We start from the raw sequence: 8,481 nt of genomic DNA, 5'->3' as shown, positions 1-8,481 counted from the left end.
ACTCTGGGGTTCAGCCTCTCCGTGCACGAAGAGTCTTGTGCACAGGGACGTTCCACCAGCCCCGGGAGGATCTTCCTCCTCAGGCATTTGGTCCCGGGAGCTCCCAGGGCCCAGCTGCTGCATGGAAAATTCTGCCTGTGGAGGGCAGAGCTGAAGCCAGGGTGGCTCCTGTGCAGCGCCAGGCACTGAAATGTGTGAGCTGGTGAGATGGCTCCAGAGAAAGCCATTGCCTCAGCCAGCAAGGCCCTGCCCAGGGCACCATTTCAGCTTCCAAAAGCTACTTGGGCACCTGAAAATTTCCTTGGGTTTTTTTTTTTTTTTTGCAGATGACAACTTCGATACAGTGCTCCTGGCAGATAATAATTTCTAATTTCTATATAAAGAAAGAACATTAAATAAACATTAGCCCCACTCAGCTCTAATACTTGTTCCGACATCTTGTGGCAATTCACTTAACGGACACTGGTTAGGTTTAAAAAAAAAAATTTATATTCTTACTTTGTTACTAACTCTTGAATACAACCATTGAAACAATTGTAGAAAAGCCTGGGTGACTTTCTATCACTTTTTTTGCAGTTCGTCAAGCTTGGAATAGATGATTTAACTTTTGGAAACATCCTATTAGGGCAAGGCGCCTTGAGTTTATACTGCACCTGCCTGGGGCTGGAGGGGTGTTACCTCACTACACACAACAGACTAGAAAATGACTTTAAACACGAGTGAAACTGACATTTTCAAGTCACTTTCACAGGATTGCCAACCCCAAATGTTCAAAAATCAATAATCAGGCTCACCAAAAATCATGAGATTATGTAAAAATACTAGATTGGGTGTTCTTTTTATTTACATTCTGCTTTTTGGGACTTTAAGGGGCACTGGGGTCACATTTTGAAGCTTTCTCCACAGCCACAAGGGATAGAAACTTCATTTTTCTTTAAGAAGGAAGGCTGAAATCATCACCTATCGCTTGACTCCAGGAGCTGGGGCTTTAAGGAAAACAATAATCATGAGAGTCACGACAAAATCATGAGAGTTGGCAAGACTAGTTACTTTCCAGAAGGCTCTTAAACACAACACTACAGTGACTGAGTTGCAGTTTTCACAGGAGAATATTTTAAATCAAACACCAAGAAAATTCCATGTTTTAAAGTTGGGAAAAAAATTGAGACTTCTGCAGTCTATCAGGGCAAATGGAGGCAGGAAAGGAAAATAAATAGGCACAGGAGCTCTGGGCAGCTCTTCCTTTTGAAAGAAAGTTGGAGGGTCAAATCTTCTAGTCCTTAATCAAGTAAAACTTCTATTGTCACCAGTGCCTTCACCCAGAGATATCAGGATCACAGTGAACATGTGATAACGTGTGGTCAATAACGATACACTTCATACTTAAATATCTAAGCCATCTTATATGCATTGGCTCAAGGACTGGATTTTCTGGCATATTCTGAACAGTGCTGAGCGCATAGATCATGCCCAGTGAATAAACACAAATCATGACAATAATGGTCATTTTTATGGACTCTTTTCAGAGTAGCAGCCGTGTTCGTCTGTATCCGCAAAAAGAACAGGAGGACTTGTGGCACCTTAGAGACTAACAAATGTATTTGAGCATAAGCTTTTGTGGGCTACAGCTCACTTCATCAGATGGTCTGTAGCCCACAAAAGCTTATGCCCAAATACATTTGTTAGACTCTAAAGTGCCACAAGTCCTCCTGTTCTTTTTATGGACTCTGTGGATGCAATTTCTGTTCTTTGTTATGGAATTGGCCTGAATACAGCTGAAACCCTAAGAATTTGAGGCATAAACACATCAGATACTCATATGACACTTTCTTATTCCTTCCTTTTCTCAAACTCAGAACAAAAAAGGACCAAGCAAAATGGTTTTCAGTTAAAATCTAAAACTGCACAGCAGGTATTGCTGTACAACCAGCCTGGGGCAGAACCTGCCACCCCTGGGGAGTTAAGTGCTCACCTCTCATCTGATTCTCATTCTCTTTCTTTTTTCAGCCTTCCTGACCTCTGTGCTGCTTTTGATACCATCAGCCACGACATGGATCCCAACGATCTGGGGACATGGGCTGGCGGCTCGGGGGATGGGCCGTGCCTTGGTTCTGCTCCCATCCACCAGAGGCCTCTTTTTCGCAGCATGCAGCAGAGAGAGCGGCTGGTCCAGTGGATCGGGAGCTAGCCCTGAGAGACCTGGGTGCTACTCCCCAGCCTCCCTGGACTTCCTGTATAACCTCAGGTCAGTGCCTTAGGGACAGAGCTTCAAAGGTTTTTAGGCACCCAAAGATGTAACTAGGCATCTAGTGGGGTTTACAAAGCACCGAATCTTTTCGGTGCTTTTGAAAATCCAACTAGGTGCCTAAACAAGTCTTTGAAAGTCTGGCCTTTAGTCTCTTTGTGCCTCGGTGCCCCATCTGTACAATGGGGATAACAGCCCTGCTCTAGCTCACCGAGGGGCTGCGATGTGAGGTGCTCAGATACTACAGTGATGGGGCCACATAAGTACCACAGATAGCGTGGGAACTTCTCTATGCCACTGCTAGCCCTCCCCTGGGTTTTAGCCCCTTCTTTTCACCTGCGCCCCTCACATCTCCCTCTGTTCTGAATGTAACCTTGGCTCAGAGGACTTGGCTGTATTTCTTCTGAATCCCCTGCGTTCAACTCCCACCCGGCAGAGGGATTCCTGTTGTACAGGTTTCAGAGGAGCAGCCGTGTTAGTCTGTATCCGCAAAAAGAAAAGGAGGACTTGTGGCACCTGAGAGACTAACAAATTTATTTGAGCATAAGTGAGCTGTAGCTCACGAAAGCTTATGCTCAAATAAATTTGTTAGTCTCTCAGGTGCCACAAGTCCTCCTTTTCTTTCTGTTGTACAGGTTCACTTCCAGATCCTTAATTTAATTACCAGCCTTTTCTTATCTTAATCACCCTGCCACTGTTTGTAAACAAAACATGGACTCCCTGCCCCAGGGGCAGCAGCTGGGAGAACACACAATCCATACTTGTTGAGAGCTCTGCCTGGGAGCACACCTCCTGTATGAAAACGGGCGGGGGGCAGGAGGGGGCAGCCCCCCACTTCCCTACCTAATTGGTGTCCTTGGCCCTGCCCTCCAGGGATTCACCCCATGCCTATGACCATGGTGGGCAGGGCCTGACCATCCCGCCCCCCATCTCCCAAGATGCTCCGATAGCCCTTCCCTGAATCCCCGTGCAAGGGGAGGGGGAAGCTGAGTTTAACCCCATGGTTACCAGGGAGTGCAATAATCCGTCTGTCACGGTTGCAGGACTAATTGTATCTCTGAGTGCACCCCTTGTGCCTTCACCTCTCCTGGGTGGAGTCACGCCCTTCTCCCACTCAGGTTGGACCTTGGGCTACTGCACCCTGTGTATCCAGTGGGGCTCGGTCCCTGCAGTTCCTCCCTTCGGGAGTCTGTGGCCAGTGGTGAACACCATGGCCCGGCAGCTTCTTACACCAAACTATGGTTTAATCTGAACAGCAGGAACAAAGCACATGAGAAAAAGGATTTTAAAACAGTCTGTGCGCAGGTCCCCCTTCCCAAAAGCCCTGCCGGCTGTAGTGGGAGTCTACAGAGACCTAGCTTCTTCAGAAACCTCCAGCTGTGCCTGTGTGTCAGTCTGTTCCCAGAAACAGCTCCCCAACGCCCTCTCTCACCTCCAGACAAAGAGAGGCTTTTTAATGGTTTATGGTCCTGTCCGTCTGTTGGCTGCCAACACTGGGAAAACAAGCTGTGTAACGTGGCTGGCACGCAGCTCATAGGAACTTCATGGGTAATAGCTCAGGTGTTGTCTCTTAAACACCTGGATGTGTTTCAAGGGAGGTGCTTTATCTTGAGTCATTGTTTTGCTGTCCTGTTTTTTTCTCCATAGCCCTGTTGATTTCACCTGTACATATAGTCATACACTGAATGCCCTGGTAACCAGGTCCCCTACACTGTTCATAGATCAGTACCGAGCGGCCCCATTTCCGTCACATCAGCTGCTATGCAATCTCCAGCCATTGGGAGGTGAACGCCTGCAAATAAAAGCCAGGAAAATTATCTGGGAAAAGTCACTGTCCTCCTGTGTGGGAACCCAGCTCAGGTACCAGCATCTGTCCACATCTGTTATCCCCACCCCTTCCTTCCACCCCGCCCGACGGCCCCCAATTCTTTCCTGTGCTGCTAACACGGTATCCCTCTTCAGCCTCCACACACGGTTCCCGGCCAGAGGCAGGAACACAGCGGGCTGCCAGGGGTGGTGGCACCAGGCTGTGGCCAGAGTGTCCTGTGATCACCGGTAGCGCAGTGCTGTGAAGGTGCAGAGAGAGGAGGATGGTAGAGTGACCACGGGGTAATAGTAATTAGCAGGCAGAGGGGAGCGTGACACATCGAATGGAAACAAAACTGCTCAACTGTGTCGTAGGCCCCAGGGGGCAGATTGTCACAGGCACCCACTTTCCTGCAACGCACTCTTGTCTGTGCCTTGAAACCTTCCCTCCGCTGCTAACAGAGGATCTTGCTCAGCGTGAGGGGCTGAGTCCGTGCGTTGGAAGTTCCAGGTTCTCGCCTCCCCCAGCGTGGCTGTGCTCTGCAGGAGAACGAGACGCAGAGAGACCTACGGGACCGCAGAACGGAGAGTGTTTGTATCTACTCTGCTCCTTGGCGCTGACGTTTCCCTTCCTCAATGTACTAGGACAACAGCCGCTGTCCAGCTCAAGGAGCAGGTTCTGGAGTAGTCTCTGCAGGTTAAGGGTCACAATACAATCAAGAGTTTATTCAAACTGCTCCCAGCTTGTCTCCCGACCGTACAGGTCCTGTGTGTGCCCACATCCTGAGAGGATGGATACAGCTCCTGGAGCCAACCAGAGTCCCACCTACTTGTCTTAGAAAAGGCTTTTCCACCACCCGAGTGATACTCCCAACACCGATGGCCCTTTCTGCCCAGCAAACCCCCACCAACCAAAGAGAGGAAATTAATAACAACACGCCCGCCCCCCCACCGGCAGAACTGTTACCCTGACAAGGGGGAAGAGCCAGAGACTCCATGGAATCTGCTGGGGACTTTGCTATTGCTGTTGATTTTTGTGGCAGGTACCCAGATACTGTGGTGATGGGCGCAACAGAACACACTGAGACAGAGAGAGAGAAATGGGTGCAGAGCCCAGCTGAAAATCCGCCCCGTAAAGCTGGTGCTAGGACTCTGCTTCTGGCTCCCAGGGTTTTGCTGGGCAGGGCGGGAGGGGAATCGCCTTGACTACAGCTCCCATCTGGATGTCCAACGATCATGATTGGTTGCAAGGCAGGTTAGAGGGCGTAGACAGGGACGAATCTCTATGCCTGTTTGTTAGGGGGCTTATTCCTTCACCCACTTACTTCCCTGGTCCTTCTCGCATGAACAGAGAGCAACAATACCCGAAGTCCAAAGGTGCAAACAATTCGATGTTTATTGGGGTGAACTTCCAGCAAGCATGATTCCAGTTTCCTTCCTTAATATCCTCCTTCCCAGCTCTGACACCACAGAGCCTTACACCTGCATACTTCTTCCCATTCCTGCCCTTAGCCAAACATGATTCCAATTTCCTTACCCCCATTCCCTGTTCCCATTTCCCCCTTTAGCAAAACATGATTCCAATTTCCTTACCCACATTCCCTGTTCCCATTTTCCCCACATACACCCAACCCCTCACTTCCTGATTGACTGCAGACTATATAGTAAAACTTGAGTTCTGCTTTGCTATACCTTAACCAATCATTTTCCTGAAATTTAACTAACCAATCCTAACATATTGTAACATGATTATGTAACCAATTATATCCCACCACCTTAATTAGTTTACACCCAGCAAAATTAATTATACAGCAGACAGGAACAATCACAGAACCAGACAGAGATTATACAGACAAACAATAGCAAAGTGGGAACTATAATGACAAAACAATACAGAAGTGAGGATTTCACATCCCAGCTATTGATAAGTGAGTTCTTGCCAGACAGGATGCTATCAAACTAAGTTTCCTTTTACATCTTCTAGGCACTTCCCTTTCTCTGGAGGCGACAGGCACTATCAGGACAGGACTGTATTCCTAACAGCCCAATAGCACCTTCTTTCAGGTTTCAGAGTAACAGCCGTGTTAGTCTGTATTCGTAAAAAGAAAAAAGAAAAGGAGTACTTGTGGCACCTTAGAGACTAACCAGTTTATTTGAGCATGAGCTTTCGTGAGCTACAGCTCACTTCATCGGATGCGTAGCATATTGTGGAAACTGCAGAAGACATTATATACACACAGAGACCATGAAACAAAACTTCCTCCCACCCCACTGTCCTGCTCGTAACAGCTTATCTAAAGTGATCATCAAGGGAGGGCCATTTCCAGCACAAATCCAGGTTTTCTCACCCTTCCCCCCGCCCCCCCCCACAGACACACATACAGACTCACTCTCCTGCTGGTAATAGCCCATCCCTCTTTGAAACCTCTCTTTATAATGCGCATGATAATCAAGGTGGGTCATTTCCAGCACTAATCCAGGTTTTCTCACCACCGCCACCCCCCCCCCCCCCACACACACACACCCCTCCAAAAACCACACACACAAACTCACTCTCCTGCTGGCAATAGCTCATCTTACAATGTGCACAGCAATAATCCAAGTTTAACCAGAACGTCTTGGGGGGGGGGGGTTGTAGGAAAAAAACAAGGGGAGATAGGCTTCCTTGCATAATGACTTAGCCACTTCCAGTCTCTATTCAAGCCCAAATTAATAGTATCCAATTTGCAAATGAATTCCAATTCAGCAGTTTCTCGCTGGAGTCTGGATTTGAAGTTTTTTTGCTTTAAGATAGCGACCCTCATGTCTGTGATTGCGTGACCAGAGAGATTGAAGTGTTCTCCGACTGGTTTATGAATGTTATAATTCTTAACATCTGATTTGTGTCCATTTATTCTTTTACGTAGAGACTGTCCAGTTTGACCAATGTACATGGCAGAGGGGCATTGCTGGCACATGATGGCATATATCATATTGGTGGATGTGCAGGTGAACGAGCCTCTGATAGTGTGGCTGATGTTGTTAGGCCCTGTGATGGTGTTCCCTGAATAGATATGTGGGCACAGTTGGCAACGGGCTTTGTTGCAAGGATAGGTTCCTGGGTTAGTGGTTCTGTTGTGTGGTATGTGGTTGTTGGTGAGTATTCGCTTCAGGTTGGGGGGCTGTCTGTAGGCAAGGACTGGCCTTTCTCCCAAGATTTGTGAGAGTGTTGGGTCATCCTTCAGGATAGGTTGTAGATCCTTAATAATGCGTTGGAGGGGTTTTAGTTGGGGGCTGAAGGTGACGGCTAGTGGCGTTCTGTTATTTTCTTTGTTAGGCCTGTCCTGTAGTAGGTGACTTCTGGGAACTCTTTTGGCTCTATCAATCTGTTTCTTCACTTCCGCAGGTGGGTATTGTAGTTGTAAGAATGCTTGATAGAGATCTTGTAGGTGTTTGTCTCTGTCTGAGGGGTTGGAGCAAATGCGGTTGTATCGCAGAGCTTGGCTGTAGACGATGGATCGTGTGGTGTGGTCAGGGTGAAAGCTGGAGGCATGTAGGTAGGAATAGCGGTCAGTAGGTTTCCGGTATAGGGTGGTGTTGATGTGACCATCGTTTATTAGCACTGTAGTGTCCAGGAAGTGGATCTCTTGTGTGGACTGGACCAGGCTGAGGTTGATGGTGGGATGGAAATTGTTGAAATCATGGTGGAATTCCTCAAGGGCTTCTTTTCCATGGGTCCAGATGATGAAGATGTCATCAATATAGCGCAAGTAAAGTAGGGGCGTTAGGGGACGAGAGCTGAGGAAGCGTTGTTCTAAATCAGCCATAAAAATGTTGGCATACTGTGGGGCCATGCGGGTACCCATAGCAGTGCCGCTGATCTGAAGGTATACATTGTCCCCAAATGTAAAATAGTTATGGGTAAGGACAAAGTCACAAAGTTCAGCCACTATCCCCGATAATGTCACGGCTAACCTGGTGGCTGAACCTGGACACTACAGTGCTAATAAACGATGGTCACATCAACACCACCCTATACCGGAAACCTACTGACCGCTATTCCTACCTACATGCCTCCAGCTTTCACCCTGACCACACCATACGATCCATCGTCTACAGCCAAGCTCTGCGATACAACCGCATTTGCTCCAACCCCTCAGACAGAGACAAACACCTACAAGATCTCTATCAAGCATTCTTACAACTACAATACCCACCTGCGGAAGTGAAGAAACAGATTGATAGAGCCAAAAGAGTTCCCAGAAGTCACCTACTACAGGACAGGCCTAACAAAGAAAATAACAGAACGCCACTAGCCGTCACCTTCAGCCCCCAACTAAAACCCCTCCAACGCATTATTAAGGATCTACAACCTATCCTGAAGGATGACCCAACACTCTCACAAATCTTGGGAGAAAGGCCAGTCCTTGCCTACAGACAGCCCCCCAACC

At 48.0% G+C, this 8,481-nt stretch overlaps 1 long non-coding RNA gene across 1 annotated transcript in view; it reads right to left on the bottom strand.

Moving 5' to 3' along the window:
• Positions 1-4,183: 4,183 nt before the first annotated feature.
• LOC141988033 (uncharacterized) overlaps positions 4,184-8,481 on the bottom strand; it is a 40,820-nt gene continuing 36,522 nt past the window's right edge. The window contains exon 5 of the long non-coding RNA XR_012639633.1: positions 4,184-4,742. This is a non-coding gene — a long non-coding RNA (uncharacterized LOC141988033). The remainder of the gene's footprint in view (positions 4,743-8,481) is intronic.

The sequence above is a fragment of the Natator depressus genome, chromosome 5, assembly GCF_965152275.1.
Source record: "Natator depressus isolate rNatDep1 chromosome 5, rNatDep2.hap1, whole genome shotgun sequence".
NCBI classification, from domain to species: Eukaryota; Metazoa; Chordata; order Testudines; family Cheloniidae; genus Natator; species Natator depressus.
This window is presented reverse-complemented; position numbering and strand designations above follow the sequence as displayed.